This window comes from Pteropus vampyrus, unplaced genomic scaffold, assembly GCF_000151845.1.
Source record: "Pteropus vampyrus isolate Shadow unplaced genomic scaffold, Pvam_2.0 Scaffold4, whole genome shotgun sequence".
Lineage (NCBI taxonomy): Eukaryota > Metazoa > Chordata > Mammalia > Chiroptera > Pteropodidae > Pteropus > Pteropus vampyrus.
This window is the reverse complement of record NW_011888785.1, coordinates 16,906,412-16,929,013: the sequence shown is the minus strand read 5'-3', so window position 1 is coordinate 16,929,013 and position 22,602 is coordinate 16,906,412. Positions and strand designations below refer to the sequence as shown.

Genomic DNA, 22,602 nt, shown 5'->3' with positions numbered 1-22,602 from the left:
ATATCAAGGATCAAATAAATTGAATTAAAAACCTGTTTGTCACTCCATATATATACCACTCACTGCTTTTATGTTCAGTTCACTGCTGAATGTTCAGTTGTGCTGACTGCATTGAGATGAATGTTTTGTCATGGAAATCTTATTGACATTTGGACATTTAACTGAGTTGGCTGTCTTGGACACTGGTTCTGTAGTAAGTGGGTCTATTGTTCATAATAAAGAGGAATATAAAATTGCATGGAAATTTTGAATGAGTCTTACAAAAGGGCTGCTTCTAAAGACAGAATGATATTTTTAAGAATATGGTTATTTATAGCAAGAAGAAAAATAAAGCTTTTCAAACAAAGCCATGTGTTAATTATGGGTCCTCTGGGGTAGCATCACAAGAAGGAGTCTGTAGAGTTTGACCTCTGGCTGGTGGAGGTGGCTGGGGATCACTTGGTGGGATTGTCAGAGTTTGTTATTGGAAGTTTCAGTCTGAACAAATCGTATCAATCTAGAGAGAGCATAGGCATAACTAGGGAAAGATAATTAGTTAAGAAAGGTGGGGCCACAAATTCCTCTAGAAGAATAAGAAAGATGAATTTCTGCAAATGTAGACACGTTCGAGGTGAGAAAAGAAATTAGCTATGGACTAATCTCAACAGCTTAATTTGCTTCCATAATTACACTTGGAAAGGAGAAGGGAAAACAAAATTAAACTTTTAGATGTTTTAGGGATGATTCTCTTCTCAGAAGGCTAAAATGTATCATAAAATATATAATTATGGTTTGTACAAGCATGTTTTTCCAAAACATTTTGTCTAGGTAATTTTATAAATGATGAGTAGAAACCACAGAGACACACTTGCCTCCCCCAGGAAGCTCTGCCCCCTTCTACTCTGCACGCTGGCAGCTCCAGACTTTCAGGGGCAGGCCAGGACCCCTCTCCATCGATCCCACCAGCCAGGCACTTCTCTTACCTCTCCTTCCCTGCCTGAAGGGGGCACTCCACCCCATTCTGTAGGTAGGTGGAACCCTGTCCATCTGGGATTCATTTTCACATTGTGGTGTAGAAGATTTAAATGGACCCTCCCACCCCCCTGCCACATCTCAACAGTCAGTGTTAGGACCCCCACTTATTGAGTATAGTTCATTCTTATTATGTGGTGTTTGGCCATGATGGAAGAATTTGTACTAGCTTATCGACAACATGGATTTTATTATTACTGAGATGATTTGGAGTTGGGGGTGGTTTTGAGGATCAGAAAGCCTGGAATACTGCCCACTGAGCCTTCCTTTTCCATATATTAACCTTTTATATATAGTAGGTTTTTTTATTCTTGAGATATTATTTTCCATTTATCTGCATATGTATTCTTGTGCCAAACTTGTGCTGTTTTATTTATTGTAGGCATATAGCACATTCTAATACTTGGTATGGCTAGTCTAACCTTTAATTCATTGTTCTCTAATTTCTTTTAACTATTTTCATGTTTGTTTTTAAGGTCTAAATATAGGCTCCCCCACCCCCAAGTGAATGTTAGCATAGACTATTTAGAACTTTTTTCTTGAAATATGAGTTTGGCTGTTGCTAGCAAAGTATCAGTAGTTACTTTTGGGTATCATGAAGTAGACTGAAGGGATGTGCTCCATTAAATAACCAGCTAACTGTAACTCTACTAAAGAGTTTATATGCTTAATTTATAATCTGCACTTCCTTGAATTATACTCAGAAATAGTCTCTTCAATGCACCAGTGTAATTTATTCTCTTTTCTATATATGCAAACAGGTATACAAATCGGCTGTTTTCTATATCAGATAAGTATCAGCTACCTCTCTGTGAACTTAGAATATGATTTAAAGATTGCAAGAGTGTGTAAAACTGAGAGAGAGAAAACTTTTCACGGTAACCATGATCCTGCTTCTACTTATTGGTTTCTTCGTATCCTGCATTCACAAACAGTTTCAGGTTGCTTACAATAAAACGTTATTTTAAATAAGACTTAAAGCAATAAATAGAGGAAAGAAGAAGAAAACTAGGAGAGGAAAGGATGAAAAATGAGGCTGTATGTTAAGAACTTTTGGCTAGGCGATGGTCCTGTGAGGTGGAGTTAGCCAACTTCACAGCTCATCGAGAAGGCAAACTGGTAGAACGGTCTAAGAACAATGTTTGTATAGACTCATTCACTTAGTTGAGGAGTATTTATTGAGCACCTACTATATGGCTGGCAGTAGGGAGCAAATCAGACTCAAATCCCTGCCTTCATAGAGCTTACATTTTAGTGGAAGAGTGCCAATAAACAAAACATACAACCTGTGCAGTATGTTAGACAGTAATAATTGTTAAAGAGAAAAAAAAAGCTCAGAGGGGAGATAGAAGGCATTTGGGGGAGGCTTAAATATTTGATGGAGTGGTCAGGGAGGGCCTCCTTGAGAAATTGACTATTGAATAATGGCCAGAAGGCCACGAGGGAGTGGTAGGGATGTCAGGGGAAGAGAGGTGGTGGCAGAAGGAACAGCTGTTGCAAAGTCCCTGGTGTGTTTGGGAGAGGGCTGAGGGAGAAGAGACTGGGGAGAGGGAGGGAAGGGCGAGCGGTAGGAGGTGGCGCTTGCAATGGCAGGACCAGTCCTAAATGTTTCAAGGTTCTTTGGATAAGAAAGGCTAAGCCCACAAATAAAGCCAAAGAAACTAGCCTTGCCATACTTTCTAATTTTATTCAGTTGTGTATCAGGTTTTTTATGTACTCAGAGTTCCCAGCACTTTGAAGAATCAAGGGGAATAATGGCGTATACAGGTACAAGTTTACAATTTCTTTTCTATTTGCTCCGACATAGGCCATTTTGAAATTTTAGCAAACATTTTAGGATGTACTTCTAAATGTGGTACATTACTGTTTATTTTTTAAGCAAATAAGAAAAGACCTCTGGATCCACTTGGCATTATGAATACTTAGACACACACCCACGTAAGAGAGCAGAGTGCTATAAGCTAGTGAACCCAGTGGTTTGTAATCATGTTTAAACAGCCAGAGTTGCAAATAATGATCCTTGAAATATAATTTCCTGTCATTCACCTACCTGCCAATTTCTCCTTAAATTTACGGGTTCCTGTAAAACTTATTGTGAAACTTGAGATGCTTGTAATAGTCAATTTCAGACTAATTTTATACTTTTTCCAGACAAAGATGTCTTAAAATTATGCCACCGAAGTCCTGTAGCCATTTTCACACTGTCTTATTATATTGCTGGCTGTTTGTTATCTGCTTATTTAAAGAAAATATAGTGATGTTTATAAAATCATGGTTTCATTTCTGTTCCAGAAATTGAACCTGGTAATTATTTTACTGTGGTCTCTTCTATGTACTTTATAAAGGGGAAAACACCAAATCACTTTGCATTTTTGAGGGGATGGGGAAAGAATACGTACTATATTGTTTTAGATGCTCTTCTTTCTTCTTGTGACTGGGAGAAGGAGAGTCTCCCATCTGCCCCCTGATGTAGGTATAATTAAGCCTGTTTCTTCTGAAATTGATGTTTGGTGCCTAAGATGACTTGATTTTTCCATTTAAGTGACATTCGTGATTTTTGTCCCTTTGTTCCTGGAAAGGGGAGACAGGGGCAAGTGTTAGGTCTCTGTGGCTGATGGATTAGCGCCTCACTGCAGGGCATGTTGTCTCGTTAGGCTGTCAGGGGAACGGGTTAGGTAGATGCCCAGCAGTGCCGGCTGTGTGGCTGGCATGCAGCTGTACCACGTGGGCGCCTCTTTGGCAGAGTCAACAATTGGGCCAGAAAGGCCGTGACTCAGCGATGAGTGTAAACATTTGTTTAGTTTGAATGATTAGGAGCAGAGCCTCTGGTCCCTGGTTATTAGCTGATTATGGAAGTGAGGCGGAGGAAAGCTGCAGCTTCTGTTGGAGTATAGAAGTATATAATATAGGGGCTTTAAGGGAAGCCACTTACATTCGAGATATCAAATCAAGTGGTGGCGTTGGAGGACAGGCACTTGGTGTGTTCTCCAAGGCCGAGCAGAGGGACCAGCAGAGGAGAGGGAGTGGAAGTGGTTTGCCTGGCTCCTGTGGCTGATGCTTGGGGTAAAAGCAAGGTGTTGGTTGCTGAGACCTTTCACAGTTACATCAATTGGTACATGAGCGAGTAAACACGACCCAAAGCTTTAGGGGAGGAGAGTAGTAGCAAGAACCAAGGGAAGAATTACCACCTGTATTATTATTATTTGTTTATATTCATGTCTCTCCCACTAGACTCTGGATACCCTGAGGGTGGTGTCTGTGCTTATTCATTTTATATCACCACTGTTTACTGAAATGAACTGAAGGCTGGGATAAATTTCTCTTTTTAAGGTCATTTTTTTAACCTCTTCAGTTTGAGGGCAACTTGTTATTCTGATGTATTCTTAGGAGACCACAGTATGTAACGTCACTTTTTTCCTTTTAAACGCATGAGGCTTAACGAAGAAGGATTACACAAGAGCAGGGGGCAGGGTCATCCTCATATAAATGGTAGAAGTAATTATTGGTTTATTGTACATTTATTTATTCATCATTCATTCATTCAATCATTTATTAATCAGATATGCACTACATATTATGTGCCAGGTGCTGGGGATGCAAAGCATAACTTAATCACTGGCTTAAGAAGGCGCTCACACACTTCTGTATTTGAAATAAAAAGAACAAGAGAAAAATCATCCACCTAAATTGTTTCCCAAGGAATTGTATTAGGAAGAGTTGCAAAGAGAGTTGGGAACAGTTCTTAAGAAACCTAGCTCAGATATTAGTGTGTGATCAGCTTAGAATGTATTAACTGATAGCAACATGAATTAATAAAATAATTTCTGTTACATATTCAGATATACTCTAAAGCTTGTTACTTTAAGATAAATTTTCTGATAATTTACCCAAAGTATTTTTATTTGTGTTTATACTAATACTAGTGAGTTATTAGGGTAGGTAATATGTTGTCTCTTTTAATAGCCTGTAGTGGAAATTATCTCAAATTGAATAAATGTATATTTTGTCAAATTGTTTATTCTTTCTATAGACCTCTAGAAACACCAGTCCACAGAGCAGTTTATTTGAAAAGAATGTTGTAGATAATGTCACAAAGAAAGGGGAAAGATCCAATGGGTATAATTTTTTTAAACTCTTAAAATACTCTGCACATTGTTAATGTACAAAAAATGCTCTTAAGTGACCCCATTAGATTTATTGAATCAGAGGAGTTTTCTTTTTTAATTAATCTATTTTTTTGGCATAGTGCAGCTGTTATGTGATTTGCTGTATAAATCACGGAACCTCTCATTTGTAAGAATGAATTTTTAAAATGATCTTTTGCTGTATAGATTCATAGTCACCATAGGCTGCCTCAGAGTGTCAAGGATGGATGTCTTCGACTCAGAAATGTGCTGTGGCTCTCAGAGGCCATTATCTTCATTATCTTTCTCCTAGAGCGTTGGATGTGATTAAAAATGATTCTGTGTAGTCGGGTATGAGAGGTTTATAGCATTAGTATCCCGTTCGTGTGTGTGTGTGTGTGTGTGTGTGTGTGTATAAATTTCTTTATACGTATTGAGTCTATATATATTTATTTACATATTTTACATATATTTTGTGATGTTTACGTACATACGTATACATATTTTGTGTATTATACTACAAAATATATTTATCCATATATGATCATTTGAAGACTAAATAAAAAAAGACATCTCACGTAGCATCTGAATTACATTGTGTTGTGAAATGTTAACTCAGCTAATGACATTGGAAGGACATGATTTTATATCTGCCTTGGATTTTGTGACACCTATTTTATGAGGTGAACTTGAATTTTCTTACATCATTAGACATATTTTCTAATGTCTGATTAAAAAATGCTCAGTTTATTTTTTTAGGTTTTCAAATATTAATATAATTAAAATTTCTTCACCCATGAAACCAGGTGGATAGATAAAATACAGCATGAATAATAAATTTAAAATCGCAGTGTTAAGGAAGCCAGATGAGACCCTGGGGTCAGACAGAATGAGTTTCCATTTGTCTTGCTCTTAAACACACTGTTATATGTTGGAAATCTATTGGGCAAATTAATCAAATTCCCTCTGTAGGATTTTCATAACAAGCCAGTGCATTAAGTTGCATGTCTCATTGTCATCGCGTATCAGATGTGCATAATATGTAGTGATTCAGGTCGGATGCTGGAGTGTGTGGACACTGCTGTTTCTTTGAATCCTTGAGGGTGGAGAAAAGGTGGGTGTTATAGGAGTTAGCTCCAGGTACCCTGATAATTATCATTATTTTGTTGTACATATTTCTAGTGGAGACACAATTGGGATCACAAATTAGAAGATTAAATAACTTATTTTTAATGGTTTAAAACTTTGGCAAACCTGATTTTATTCATGTCTGGGTGTACTTTAGAATATGACTATGTACAGAGTTCACACATTTTCCAAAAGCTCTGTTGGAAAATTAGTCTCCTTTATGGATTCTACAAAGAGACAAATTCCAGCATTAGGGAGTAGTATATGTGTTCGAAAGTATGGGTCTTTGGATTTATTTTATAAGGAAGCATCAAAGTCACAGTTTTCACTCCCCTCTTGTTTTATGTTCTTGTTACTGTTTTTGGATTGGTGTGTTTGTTTTTTATGAAATACTTTAAGACTTGCCTACTTGGGGCACACATTTCAAACTATTCTTTATTATCTAGCACCAGACATTTCTGCTTCCTCATATTGCTGGTCTATAAGAAAACAGGGAAGCTCTTAAATTGAGCCTACTTGCCTGTAAACTTGATCAAATGTCACTTTAATCCCTGTGCACTTCTGGCAAACTAAGAGCTATTCATGGAGTGCTTAGTTCACTTGTTTGAAACAAATATTTTCATTACATACTTGGTAGAGGTGGCTCCATTTGGATATCTACCAGACACTGTCATAACTGATCTCCACTTAATAGACTCGTGGGGTTAACAAGTCTGTACTCTCGTTTCCTCTGAGGACCTACTGATCGGCACTGCTCTGCTGGTCACTAGGATGCCCATGCATTGCTGTTTCCATTGGTCAAACTGCATTTTTTTTGCTAATTTTACTTGTGTTTCTAATAATACAATATAATTAACAATAAATGGTAAAATATAAGTGCCTAAAGAAAGAATGTGGTTGTTTCTATGAAAATAAGTTAAATACATTGGAAAGATATGATACAGGCATGTTCTAAACATTTTTATTTATTTTTATTTTTATATTATTTTTTTTAGGTGAGGCAACCCTTGGTTGACCTCACAGATTGCAAGGACCTTGTCAGCTTACAATCCCTTATTTTTTATTTCTTACGCCTACAGCACCTGGTTTTCCTAGGTGGTCTCCCATCCAAGTACTAACCAGGCCCGACCCTGCTTAGCTTCCGAGATCAGATGGAAATTGGGCTTGTTCAGGGTGGCATGGCTGTAGACGAAACATTTTTTTTTTTCTGTTGACTTGGGTGTAGGAGAGACAGCTCTAAAGATTGTACAGATTTAGAAGACTTTAGCCTAAGTGTCTTTAAATCTTCCCCTTATGAAACTCAATACTGGAATTTGTAGATGATGCTTAATGGTTATGGTTAATGTGGGGAAGAAAAGACTGAATTCCTGGATTATCTTCAAAGAAAAATCCTTTACTCTATTTCAAAAGATACTTGAGAGAATGTCTATTTATAAGAATTAAGTTAAATAAAATATTTAAGGCATATATTATACTTTTTTAGTCAGTCACTACTTTACATAACATTTTTGCTTTGTTCATTTAGTAGTGGCTTCCATTTGTGGTAGGTTATTACTTTACATTCTACATTATTTTACCTACATCTGTTTATGCACTGAGATTAAATTTGAGCCTTATTCATTTGTTATTTTTAATAATTCAGTTAGAGTCTTGAATATTAAAGTTTACATTTTCACTGTCTAGTAAGAAAATATCTAGAAAACAGTAATAACCTAAAAAACCTTTAGGGAGAATGTATAAATATCCAAAAGGAGGCTTTTCTTTTGTGTGTAGAAGCAAGCTAAATACATTTTAAAACTTTTTTATTTGGAAATAATTTAAACTTAAAGAAAAGTTGTAAGAATAGTACAAGGAACATTAAAAGTGCCTTTTACCATTTGCATTGTTATTTGTTCATCAATTTGCTGTGTGTGTTTATAAATAGATATAGATCACGCATGCTCTCATACGCACACACACTATCTCTGGGCTATTTGAGAGCAAGTTGCATTTAAAATATTATATATATTTTAAGAATAAAGATATTCTCTTGCCCCAGAACAGTTATTAACCTCAGTGTATTTTATATTGGTATAATACTTTTTTATCTATCCATCTGCTTCTTAGTTTTGATGTTAATTTTGATCATGTAGTCAAGGTGTTAGCTGATTTCTGTATACTATTTTTTCCCATCCTACTAATGGACAATATGTGGAGAGACATTTTATTTCCATATAAATATCTTGCTCTTTGTCAAGAATTCGCCCTTGGATTTAGCATCCATAGATTATTTTTGTGGTGGTTGCAAAATGATGATTTTTTTCCCTTCCACATTGACTCACAAGTAGGCCAAGTTTGGTACCTGGCCTCTTCATGTAAGCAAGATCCCTCCCCTTTTCCTCTTTTATTTTTTTTATCCATTTATTATTAATGTGAACTCATAGATTCCCATTTTTTCCCTCATGGTTTATAATTCATTCCTGTTTTTAAAATTATTTTGGTGCTCAGATTGTCTGAATTGGCAGTGAGAGCCTCTTCAAGATGGCTCCTATGTCTTTGTGATATTCCAGACTATTTCATTTTAGCACTGTCTTACTTTATGACACAGCTAGATGTTACAGGCTTATCTTATGACTTTCTGCTCCAGCATTTCCCCAAGGAGCTCTGATTCTTTTGAGTAGAGAATGGTGTTAGAAATCAAATTCTGGGTAAGTGTGCTCACTGATTCTGGAGAATCTTGTTTTAGGCCCATTGAGCAGACAGAGTTAGAAAATATGTGGATGTATATACGTATACACACATTCATACATACATTTACATATCCGTATTATGTATGTATGTATGTATACATGCTTGTACATATACACATACATATTTTAGAAATCTTGAGTCCACACTCAGTCCCAGTTCTAATCTATTCCCACGGAAAATCCTCCATTTAATATATTATTTCCTCTACCTTTACCCCAAATTGAATCCTGTGTTTCTTCTATTCTTTTTTTCTTTTCCATTAAAAATCCATTAATTTCTGCTTCTCTTTTTTCTATTTTAATCCATTATCCTTCTACCTACTTATTTGGAGATAAATTCCACTGTATATGATAAATATAGATCTGCTGTTTCATCAAAAATAACGCACACATTTTTAAAAGCCAATTAAAATTGATTTTCAGTGTATACTTGGGCCTGTATCTTGATGATATAACATTTATTTGTCTGTCTTTTCCCGTGTCAATACCACTCTTTTAATTACCAAAGCACAATAATACATTTATCATACAGTTGGTCTTCCAATAAACATTAAAATATCTTTTCAAACTTGAGAACACTTCTTCTTGAGATATTGATTAGTGTGGCATTGAATTTAGAAATTAATTTAGGAAGAATTGATATCTTTAGAATATTAAGTCTTTCTGTTCAAAAAAAGTTATGTCTCCAATTATTAGTTTTCTTCTGTTTCTTATTTGCATTTTCTACTTTTCCTCATATAGTTATTGTGGAATTTTAAATTAATATTCATTCCCTGATATTTTATTTTTCCTTTTCTTGATATTTTGATACTTTTTATTCAACTATATTTTCTGTTTCTTTTATTATTCGTACATAAGAAAGCTGTTTTAGTCTACATGTTAATTTTAATAAACACTATAGCATAGTATGTATGTTTGAGCAAGTAACTTTCTCCAACTCTCTCATCTTTAAAATAACAGTTGTAACTGTGTCATAGGGATTGTTTAGTTTGAGATGATATTTTTAAAGGAATTAGCACATAGTTCTCAACAAATGCAAATTGCTGTTATTATGATTTCTAGTTTTTGACAAGTTTCTCTACTGCATTTTCTTAATGTTTGCTGTGTTTTTTATTTCAGTTGATTTTCCATAATTTCCAAATATTTAGTCACTCACCTCCAATAAATATATTCCTTTCTCTTTCCAATTAGGTAAGATATCAAAGTACCTTTCTATAAAGCAGTTTAATTCAGGGAAAAGGTGTCCTGAGTCATTACTATTTTCAACTGCCTTTGACTTATTGATCAAAATGTCAACCATCTCCTCATGTGAATGATATTGGGTAATTAACTTGTGAAAAATGAATTACGTAATATGGTTTTGTTTAATTTTTAAGAAACTTCTGGAAGACATGATCTATAAGAAAGGTGTGTTGTCCAGAATGTCCTTGTTAAAAATTGAAGACAACATTATCATATTGAAAGAGGACTGTTCTTTGTTCTTCAGTATCTCATCTCTCTGCATAAGTATTGGTAAATATTACCAATTAAATGGATTAATCAAAAATTATTATATGGAGTGCATAAGATGATATTGAAGTATTTCTGTTATTATTTTCTAAAAGCAAGATGTGGGGAAAATGTTAAATCCAAATTGCTACTAGGCCATCGAACTTGAGGTAGAGATTTGTCGAGGGAGTCAGTGGAATATTATTGTCTCTAATTGAAACCTTCCATGTGTTAAACATTCTGTTGTGCTTAAAGTGAATTTTGAGTGAGTAATGCAGTTCCATTTTATTGTACGAACAAAAGAAAATGAAAAACTCTGACCAAATACCAAATTGTTTGTGAACTAAAGATCAAGGAGGAAGAAAGACTTAAAAACCCATTCATCATGGCCACGACTAATGAGTGAATGCATGATCTAATTGTGAATGAATTTTCTTTTTTTTAAAGCAGCAGCTGTGACTTATGCAATTTAGAAATGTTAACTTGCAAGTAGATCAAACCATCCACATCAGGGAAGAAGGGATAATTTGTTCAAAAAGGGATTTCATTATTTCTTAATTCATGATCCGAGCTGCAAACCTCATGTAAACGTGAGAAGTAGGAAGATTTAAGAGATAACCAGAGTTGTGAATTGTGTTCCTTTTTTCTTTTGATTGTCAAATGATCTTTAATTGAAATAGTTTCCTTTGTAGTTCTTAACTAACTGAGCATTCCACTGTACCACTGTTGATGTCATCTATGATGTCATGAGGGTGGCGGCCATCAACATTGCAGCCCACAGACCAGGCAGTCTCCAGGATCTCCTTCATGGTTCCAGAGAGTTCTCCAGCTAAAGATTGGTGCTGCATCCGTCGTGCAGTGTTGACAGTCTCATCAACAGTGATATTTCCACTGTGCCTAAAGTTTATTTGTTTGTTTGTTTTTGCTTTTTTTCTGTTCTCTTGGTGGGTCTTTGAGGGCTTTGATGATCAGGGCAGAGGCAGAAGGTACTACCCGATCTGGGCCTGTCTGGTCTGAGTGGTCAGTTTCACTGTCTTTGGCAATGTCATCAACCTTTTTTGGAGACAGACCCAGTGGGCCAATTTTGGGGACCTCTTTTTTTCTTTAAACCTAAAAAATCATCTTCAACATGGGTCTGTTACATTAATCAACTAGTGTTAAGTATTTAGGGTTGGTCCGAAAGTCAGGCTGGGTAAGAAGAAGCTATGAGCTACTGGACTTTGGGGCTGAGGAAGGCTAATTAAAACAAAAATTGTGAGAAAAAAGGCCTTACTTAGGAGGTGAGACTTACATAGAGTTCTGAAGGATGAGCAGGGTTTGGGTACAAGGTGGAAGAAAGAGGCATTTTGGGCAAGGGGAAAAGATGGGAGCAGTGGTAACTGAAAAGCAGAAATAATAGTGAGATATGAGGGCAAGAAATGATTTAGAGGCATATTAATGACTATATGTGTAATGAATGGGATGAAGTGATGTGCTAGGTTTTGGGGGTGCCTTGGTAACTAGGCAAGTTTTTTACCTGTGGTGTGTTTGATAACAGTCCCGCCCAACCCCCAAAGAAAGATTCAGGCAGTTATTTAAAACAGCATTTTACCTTTAAAAGTTAGTTAACTTTTTCCAAAGGAATTCGAAAGAGAAAGGCATTATTAGTCACGGAGAAACTTGAATTAAAAAAGCAATTTCTGAGATTCTCTGATAAAATCGTGAAATGTTGGCATCTTTTGCTGGTGATCTAAAACAAATAGGAACAGTTGCTGCAGCTGAAAGCAATAACTTCCGAAGGACAGAAAAGACAGCCAGTAAATATTTAAGTCACCGGGGTTGACAACTGAGAATGTGACTTAGAATTATGATTTCTTTTTCTCAGTGTCACCTAAATCAATACCAACAGTATTAGAATGATAACGTATAAAAGTTAAAAAGCTCAGGCTGTAAGGAAAGTATTAAGAAGGAAGTTCAAGAAATCCAAGTTGGACTGTGATAATCACAGCACAGTCAGAGTAGACGTGTGCAGCACATCCCTATGACCCTTCCTGCTTCTAAAATGAACTGAAGAAAACGAATGATTCATGGATTTCCTGTGGATGTCCAGTGTCTGATATTGATGCCTGGGATCAGTCATAGACCAGTGAATACGGATTTCTAATGGAAGTCAGTAATGGTACCTAAGAAAATAAGAAATGGAAATGGAAATGGAAATAGCATGTCATATTTGTGATATGACAGATTTGTGATGTTAAAAAATCTAACAACTTGAAGACTTAATCTTTTTTTACTTAGGTCATAATTAGCTTCCCCTGTATGTCACTACTATTGAATTATTTGTTTGAAAATCTTTTTAATAATTTTTGTTTTATAAAATTATTTGTATTGTTTATATAGCACATAGAAATGACATAATCATTGTGCATGTTACAGCACTAAGTAATTCATGGGCGACAGTATTAGCTGTTAACAAAAAACCCACCACTAACAAATTATTGCAAAAGTAAACTGGAAAACACAATATGATGTTAAGTAAACGTGATATATCGAAAATGTATTATCATAATAAAAATCGTATTCATAGTGACCCAGTGGGAGGGTTTCTCAAGACAAGGGATTTCTGAGATAGCAGGCGTTAAAATCTACAGTGGCAGTGGTGTAATCAACCCGACCCCAGGGACGGTTTTAAATAGCATTCATGTGTAGAAACAATGTTTATAAATGTGATTATATTACTCCACTAATCCATATGCCATGATGAATGTGCAGAATCTTTCCCTTTCTCCTTTTCTCTTTCCATCTTCCTTTATTCATGTCTCCTTTCCTGCATTCCACCCACCAAAATGACTGTGCTTCTAAAATCTGCCAGACATTGTGTTCAGGGTTGCAGCTGTAAATAAGCAAGACAGAGAAGTCTCTTGCTGTCTCATGGTGTTCACCTTTGTGGCTCTTGAACGCCGCTCTCACATTCTTCCACCCTCAGCGCCCCCCAGTTTTCAGACAAGTTAAGCAGGTAGTTACAGTATAGTGCTAATATGAATATTGGAGTCATTTATATAATTATCCTGAATTCTGGTACTCCAGGAGAAGCAAATATGGTTAAATGTGGTTGAAAACGTAGTAAGATACCATGGCATTCTTAAAGGGAATGCCTGGTTACTTTCAGGAGCCATAGAAGGTGATAATGCTGGTTTTAATGACTAATTTAACCTCAAATTTATGATTTATAAAAAATTTGTATTGGTACGTATTAAATACTACCTTTATTTTTATTATCATTGGCATCATTTGTTGTTTTATGTATAGACTGGAGGGATGTTTAGGGAGGCTGGGTATGGGTGGAGAATTGCTTTAAGTTGTTGAGCAAGAAATGACCAAGAATGGAGGAAAGGGATTAAAGTGGGAGGGTATGAGGGAATGAAAATAAATATTTAAATGAGCTGTGGTCTGTGAGTCCTTGGTCTCCTTTGAGGAGAAAAAAACTGAAGGCATTTACATACTGACCCCCAGGGGGCACTGTTAACCCAAAGTAGTTTAGTTGCTGACTAGAAGTTTGTTCCTTGGGGGAGGGTAGCAAATTCATGGTTGTTGGGGACAGACCCCTTTTGTATATTCCATGTTGGTAAATGGAATTTCAGTAACTTAGAGAATTTGTACTTCAAAATAGGATTTGAAAACCTGTGGAATTTGTTTCAATTACTTTGAAGATATGAAATACGTCATCTATTTTTAGATCCCTCCTTAGGTACGTTTTAGGCACTTAATCATCGCAGAATGGAAGGAAGAATTTGAGAGTTCCTAATACATTGCAAATTACTTGGAAATCATTCTTTGATGATCTAATAAGAAGAGAAACTTTTGATCTTTTCTGAGAAAATTTATATAGAATTCAGAATTTATGCTTAATTTAAGAGAGTTATGTGGTCTGCTTTATTGATGCTGGAATCTACATTTTTAGTTTTTATTTAAATGTTTCTAAAGTTAAGGTACTTTTTTTATGCATACATGTGAAACTGCATTAGAAGAATCTGATCATTTGTTCTGAGAATCTTATTTTATTTATTTATCTAGCTATTTGTTTGTTTGTTTATTTATTTATTTATTTATTTAATGCCTACAACACCTGGTATTCCCAGGTGGTCTCCCATCCAAGTACTAACCAGGCCCGACCCCGCTTAGCTTCTGAAAGCAGACGAGATCGGACATGTTCAGGGTGGCATGGCAGGACTCTTATTTTTTAATAAAGTAATATACCACTACAATTGAGAATCCAGATCTTTAGACTATAAACCCTTTAAGGCAGATCGCAACCTATATTTAATGCTCTGGAAGGTATGCAGGGTGGGTTTCCTTGGTATCTGCTGTCTTAGAAGAAGTAGATAGAATAACACTTAAGCGTGTAGGCTCTGGATCCAGACCACCTGGCTCCAGATAGAGAGAGTTCTAACTCTACTAAGGACTCCTATTAAATGGTTTATTTTGTCAGTACTTTGGTTTACTCATCTGTAAAATGGGAATAACAGTACTTACCTACCTCAAAGGATTATTGTATAGATTAAATATGGCAATTTACGTAAAAAGAACTACTTTGTATTATTATTAATATAATTATTAACTTCTTTTGCTATGTCGATATAATAACTTTTATTTAGAAAGCGTTTATTAAATGAATTAAAGTACCACAACCTAATTTATTTCATCTTAGGAGGAAATTCATGGGGAAGCACTAAATACTGCGTTTACAACAGTATCCAGTACGATACTGTGGTTTCTCCCACATTGAGCCAGATGGCGTTCTCTAGCTACAGAATAAAGAATCCTTTAGCTGTGTGTCATTTTAGTAGCAGTCACATATATTACCTTAAAATGAAATTAACATGGAATTAGAAAATTGATATATGGCATTGTATAGAAGTTTCAACCAGGTCATAAGAAAATTATGTTTGCATCCAGGTATTTTAAGAGCATCAAAAAGATGCACTAAAATAGTTATACTTGTAAGGGCTTGTTTTGACAAAGATTACTTTAGGAAAAAAGTAAATAAAAGCAAAAAAAGAAAAAGCCTGTAAGTTTAATTATAAATGTGACCATGACTCTCGATGTTCAACTCAGATTTAAGTCTTCAATATACTTTTTGTTGTGATTTTTCTATTTTATTTTTATTCATGGTAATAATTAATTGAAAATATTTTTTAAAAATTATACTATAATTCCTATTTAGTCTCATGCATTTGGATTTGTAGATAAAAACCACTTCCTTCACAAGTAGTTATTGAAAATCTAGTATGTGTTTATCTCAGTTCTGAACTAAGAGGATATAGCAGTGAACAAAACACAAAAATCCCTGCCATTGTGTAGCTTAATTGTGAAGGGAGGCAGGTAATAAACACATAGGTAAAGTTTGTCTGATGGGGTTAAGTAGTATGTGGAAAAATAAAGCAAGGTTGTGTATAGGAAAGTTAGTAACTTTAAGTAGCATGATCAGAGAAGACTTCACACAAAATGTGACTTTTGAGCACAGACTTGGAGGCCATGAGGAAATGTGCCATGTGGACGCTCTGGGGAAGAATATTTCAGGTAGAGGGAATGACAAGGAGGTTGTGGGTGGCTCAGAGTGAACGAAGGGTAGAGTAGTAGGCCCGAGGTCAGAGACATAAGCAACACTGTACGGGGCCTTGTAGGCACTGTAAAACTGACTTTTACTCTTAATGAAGTGGGAAACCACTGGACATTTTTGAGCAGAGGAAAGCAATTTGGTTTCCATTTTAAAAGAATTACTTCATCAGCTATTTTGGAACAAGACTGTAGGGGAGCAGCAGAAGACCTGTTGAGAGGCTTCTGCAGTCTGTATGGTGATGGTGGATCTGGTCACCATCCAGCTAAGGGTGGCTGCTATGGAGATACTGACAAGTGGTTGGAGTCCTGGTTTACTTTGAAGGTAGAGTCAACAGGATTTGCTGACAGCGTGAATATCAAATTAGAGTCATCAAAGGCTTTGGTCTGAATGACAAATGATGGAATTACTGTGACACGACCTGCGGGAAGACTGTTGGAGGGGTCTCTTTCAGGATTGCTGTGGGGTGGGAAGTCAGCAGTTTTGTTTCATATGTGTCGAGTTTGAGTGGAAAGGTGCAGGTTTCCACATATAATCCCATAGCACATGAGTGTTATTCTTAAAGGTAAAAAAAAAAAAAAAAAAAGGAAACGAGGTATGGTGTGCTCCAATTTGAGAAATACATGCATTGTACATTTGAGATTATTTTAAAGGTACACTTGATTGCAAATATTTAGGAACTTTTATATCTGACTTGCTTCTTTATGTCATGGTTCCATCTAACTTTTCCTGTTCTATAAGTCAAGAGTGTATTTTATTTATTATTTTATTTTATTTTATTGATTTTTAGACAAATACACCAAAACATTTCCATTACATATCTATCATTCAGAGACTTATCTTTCAAGTATTATCTACATCGGGTAGCTATGTGTTTATCCCAAAATGATGCCGCAGTTGCACAAATATTTTTGGAATTCTGTTTTTATATTAATTCAAAAACTAACTTAGAAGCCACTTAGGAAAATTAGTCTTGAAGAGGTTTTCAACTTTTAGACACTGACTTTCATTCAACCTCTGCTTTGGCATATTGTGCCATAGTACTCCTAAAGAGCCAACAGCTTTTCACGTGCCAAGTTAGGCTTTTACCCATCAGTAGATTAATGATGTGGACTAATGAGAGTGCACAAGGGCTCTGCCTGCCGGAGACTGTGCTGGGGGAAGGGGCGGGGCCCATGCTGGCCTTTGCTTCCTGCCCCAAGACCACCTGGCACTTTGACTGTTCTCACCTGCCAGGCCAAGGGAGGCTGAGTTTTGCAGGAACTGTTACTAGGCATTTGATACCTTTTAATTTCTCTGAAAATAGATATTACATATTAAAAATCTCTTTACTCCCAGTGTATACTTTTAAAGTAAATGAAATCTATTGCTGTTTTGCTAAAAGGAATATTCTTTATATAGTATAATCTTAGGAGAATCCTTGTCACAAACTTTCCCCGTTTCCTGTACCAGGATTAGTTATAGTTCTCTTGAGGATTATGTATGGATTTATGGTTTTATTTTTTTAAATCTTTGTGGGCACTGAATCATGTCACTTATCATGGCTACTAAAAAGCTTAGTCAAATTTGTTGTCTAGCAAAAGTGAAATGCTTTTTTTTTACTTACTTTTCTCATGCACTTATTTTTTATTTTATTTTTAAATTGTGGGAAAAAAGCACATGACAGAAAATTTTACCACCTTTTCTAAGTGTGAAGCCCAGTTGTGTTAACTGTATTCATGTTGTGCAATAGATCTTTAGGACTTTATCTTATAAAACTTCGTGCTTATTGTACAACTTCCCATTTTCTCCTCCCTCTCATCCATTTATTTTTAAAAGTTACTTTAAAAAAATCTAACTACATAGAGCATTAAAATGTCAAATTACATGAAATGGATGATTGTGATAAAACAGCAATTTCCTGTTTCCCATGCATCTCCTGCTTGTCTTCATCTATGTAGCCAGTGACAGTCAACTCTTTTTTTGCTGTTTCTCAGCAAAGTTATATCACAATTCTTATTTAAATTAGTAGTGTATATTTTTCTTTTGAAGACTGTGTCATCAGTATTTACTATCCAGTGAGATGGTATACTATGCTAAGTTGCCATTCTTATACGACTTTTTTTGTTGTTTCAACTTGAGTTACATTTGTTGCCTATTTGATTACTTTTCTAAGTCTCTATCAATGTTCTGACAGTATTTTAAATGATGAAATGATTTGGGGACCTCACAGCTCCCACTTTTCATCTCTAGGCAGGATGGCTTATTCCTTAGCCTGAAGAATCTCCATTATTCTGGGACTCTCTTCAGTGCTTCGTCATGTTGGATTGCATGCCTTATGCTTTCTTGTTTGGTAGAACACTCAATCAGTAGCTTCCTAATGAGAATACTGGAGGCTAAATATTTTTTCCTTTCATGGCCGAAGCTGACTTTATTTCTCTTCCCACACTTGCATGACAGTTTGGCTGGGTATAGAATTTCATGTTGGAAATAATTTTTTTCCTACAGAATTTAAAACTCATTGCTCTGTATTGTCCTCTAGATTCCATTTATGCTTTCAAGAATTCTTTGCCATTTAATTGCTAATTAAATATGCGTATATATGTATATGTATATACGTATACATCTTAATTTTTTTTTCCTCTGGAAGCTTGGGATCTTTTTTATATTCTGGTATAGTACAATTTCATAATAATTTGCTTTATAATAGGTCTTTTTTTTTCATTCATTGGGGTGAGTACTTGGTGGACTCTTTGGATCTGAAGACTTCTAATCTTTGGTTATGGGATGAATCTGGAGACTTGTGTTTTGTCTGGGAAATTTTCCGATTTTATTACTTTACTCATCACCTCTCTTCTGTTTTTTCTATAGTTTCTGGAACTCTTGTTAGACTTCGGATCTACTGAGTTATGGAATTGATATTCTTATCCTCCTATTTGTTCACTTGCATTTTTTATCTTTTGGTCTTTTGTTTCTCTTTTCTAGGAGATTTCTTTGACTTAGTTTTCCATTTCCTTACTTTAAATTTTTATTTATTAAATATATCTTTAATTTCAGAGATCTCTTTTTTGGTCACTGGTGATTTTTTTTATACAGCTCCCTATTCTTATTTTATGTACGTGATACCTTCTTTCTCTGACAATATTAATTGTAGGATCTATTTGTTTTGTCTATGTTTAAATTGTTCTTCTCTAAGGAATATTAAACATAGTTTTTAAAAAAAATAAAAACGTTTCTATTTAAAGTAGTCTTCTGTTCTGTGCAATGTCTATGTTACATTCAGACCATATTTTCCTGTTTATTTTTGTATATTGCTCTTATATGATGGAAGCTGTTCTTGAATATATGGTTATCATTCTGTATTGAGTGTTTTGTTTTTTTAAGCATGAGTCTCAACATGCTGCTAAACATCTCTCTCTGTATGTAAGGCTTATTGGCAGGTTGTTTTGGCCATATGGTGATAAGTGGCAAGCAAGCTGCTTCATCAGGGATTCATAAATGTCAATACAGAAAGCCTTTTTCTTAGGTTTAAGTTTTTCAGAGAGGACTCTTTTAACCTGTTGGATGGAGAAATTAATTCCTGTATGTGGCAGCAGGACAAGAGAGTGGATCCGAGGGTCCTAGTGTTTTTCAGTTTTCAGATTTTCACTCAGTCCCAAGTGTCTACAGGTCAGTTTCTCTGGAGAATAATCTGGTTGCATTGGGTAGGGGTGGAATTCTGGGAGTTTTCATTTGGTCTATAGGTAGACTTCACCCAGCTCTCCTGTTTTTAATTCTGCTCCTCATTGTCCTTCTCCTTGGCTTATCTGGCTTGAGTTTTGTGCATGGATTGGCTCACATCTCATTGGTATCTCCCTGACAGGCACTTGACCAGCAGCTTTCTTTGCTCTATCAAACCAGAAATGTTTCTAACTTTCTCTTTGTCCTGGTGCATTTACATCGTTTTTATTTTTTTACTAACATGTGTTTCAAGAGGGAGAGGAAATAAAAAGTCTGAGTGGTTAATCTGCCATGTTTAACAAATGTCCCATCTTGCTATTTGAATTTTTATTTCATTTTTCTAGGTTGCAAGTATTTCACTATCCATCTTAAAATCATTTCTGGAATAAGGCTGAGTATAAAATGTTTTAAAAGCTTTTTTCGAAGGATGATGCTGTGTGTTAGTATGAGAATGCAATATAAAGTTAGTATGAGAATGGAACACAGAATGGAAAGTTGATGAAAGCTTAATATAGTGAATAGAATTCAGTGTGATTAAAGATAACTTTTGCATTTTTAGATATCTAAATTATATAATCAACATTCTTTCCACCCAGATTACCCCCTCCCCAACTCCACCTCTCACAAAAAAAAAAAAAAAAAAAGGGAAAAAAATGAAAGAATACTAGACTGTGCCCTCAGGCACATTTTCTTTATGTTAGTATCTCTTTTTCAATGCTGTATGAGTGCTTTAGAGATGTGGGCCTGCTGAAATATAGCTGTATGATTCTGGCTGACCATAATTTTTTAATATAGATTATAAATTATATATAGTAATAGATTATATTGCTAAAAATATATTTTTAACATAAAAAGAATTCAGATTTATAGTTTCTAGGTTTGATCTGTATGTATTTTTTTAACTGACAGAACTATTCCATGAAGGTTCACAATGATGAATAATTACCCTGTTAATTTTCAAAGATCATTTTAACCTTTAGTGGTCATGTGACTTAAATTTAGACAGGCAAGTGAAAATGTACTATAACCATTGTATATTGGTGTTTGCTCATACAGGATAACTGAAGTTATGTACTTATTTGGAGTCTAAACAGAAATAGACCTCACATTATAAAGTATGTAAATGTGGAATCACTATGTTGTACACCTGAAACTAATGTAATACTGTATGTCAATTATACTTAATTTAAAAAAGAATAGACCATCTCCTTCTTGTACTTGTTTTCTATATATTATATAGATTTAGTATGTTTTTGTATATATTTCCTAAACATGGAATAATGCAGTTATATATAAAAGCAGTATCCTTGCTGGAGTATATTTCTTATATTGCTATATAGATATAAAACACTTTGTTTGAAGGTTAATTTGCTTTTGAGCACGTTGTAATTGGTTTTTCGTTCTCACTGATTAGTGCATTAGCAAAAGATCAGTGTTTGGCCAGAATTATTTTAATTTTTAATTTTGTGTAATAAACACAGTGTTTACTGTGTGCAAGGCACTGTTCCAAGTCCTTTACAAAGATCATCTAATTTAATTCACAATGATCATCTGAGGTTGGTACTATTATTATTCCCATTTTCTCAGAGAGGAGAAGGAAATTGCTGGAACAGCTGGAAATAGTAGAGTCATGACGTGAAGCTAGAGAGTCTAGCTTCTTAGTCCATGATCTTGGCCGCTATGACTTGAAGTAGTAACTCACACCAGCATGTTCACTCTGTGTTAACACAAAGCCGTCACAGCTCCTTCAGTCTTTATCTGAACCATGATAGACATTAAAGGGCTTGTGGAGTAACCATAAGATTCCAAATAAAGTAAAAGTCCATAAAACAAAACAAAAATAAAAACTGTTGACTGTCTTGGTGCTAGTACAATAAAAATGTCCAGGTAAGAATCTTGTCAAACTTTACATTTAGTGATTCTAAAAAAGGAAAACATTGATCTGTCAAAATTGTTTGTATATCTCTCTCGAAAGATAGGGGTATAGAAATCAACAGTTCTGCTGTGATGTCAGCTAGCACTCATGGAGACAGGACCCCCTCTCACAATATTGAGGCTCTTTGGCTATCTTAAAAGCAGACAAAAACTAATTTGGTTTGGTAGTAATCTGGGATATTTTATTATCCCCCCGCATAGCCAGTGAACCACACAGAAAGCAGGAGATATAACAAAGGTGTCTCAAAGGTGTGGATTATTGACCAAAACCTAATGGGTTCCTCAAGCACAGGGTTACACCCTGCTCTCTCTGTCACCATCCATTTTGTATGACTGGCAAGGGATGGATTGAAAGGCACATTTTCAGAAGTGGTAAACTAAGTCTGTATGCCTTTCACGTGGAATATCTGTATCTCTTTATGAGGACCTAGTATGTGCACAAAGGCATTTGGTTTAGAGAGACAGTGTGATGTTGGGTCCTTCCCACATTTGTAGGTTAGCAGATAAATATCAAAATTACCCAGATCTTATATTAATTTGGGGAAAAATGAAGAATTTTCTTGGCAATAAAGGAGTGTAGATTATCTGGTGCCTGTGTTAGAAGATATGAATGTGCCGGATGGAGGACGCCACACGATGTAACCCCGGAGTAGCTGTAGCTACCAATTCACAGAGCTCAGTGAATATTTCTGTTTGTGTCGGTAGCCAGCATGGCACCCACCATGTGCTGTGCTGAGAGACTAACATGATTGTGACAGTGCCATCAAGATACTCATAGAAATCAGAATATGAGGAAATATAGTATAAAATTAAAGTGTCTTATAATAAACACTAGGTATTTTTAGGTAAATAATGCTTTCCAGTTACCCATGAATTCAGAATCCTGGGAGGT

General features: G+C 35.4%; 1 protein-coding gene and 3 pseudogenes across 2 annotated transcripts in view; 1 reads left to right on the top strand and 3 right to left on the bottom strand.

Annotated features, from left to right (window-relative positions):
• Positions 1-22,602, top strand: part of CDK14 (cyclin dependent kinase 14) — a 546,209-nt gene that overhangs the window by 58,594 nt on the left and 465,013 nt on the right. The window lies entirely within an intron of this gene.
• On the bottom strand, positions 7,334-7,453 carry LOC111742934 (annotated as a pseudogene).
• The window catches only part of LOC105295196, a 32,911-nt pseudogene continuing 21,445 nt past the window's right edge, over positions 11,137-22,602 (bottom strand).
• On the bottom strand, positions 14,574-14,692 carry LOC111743163 (annotated as a pseudogene).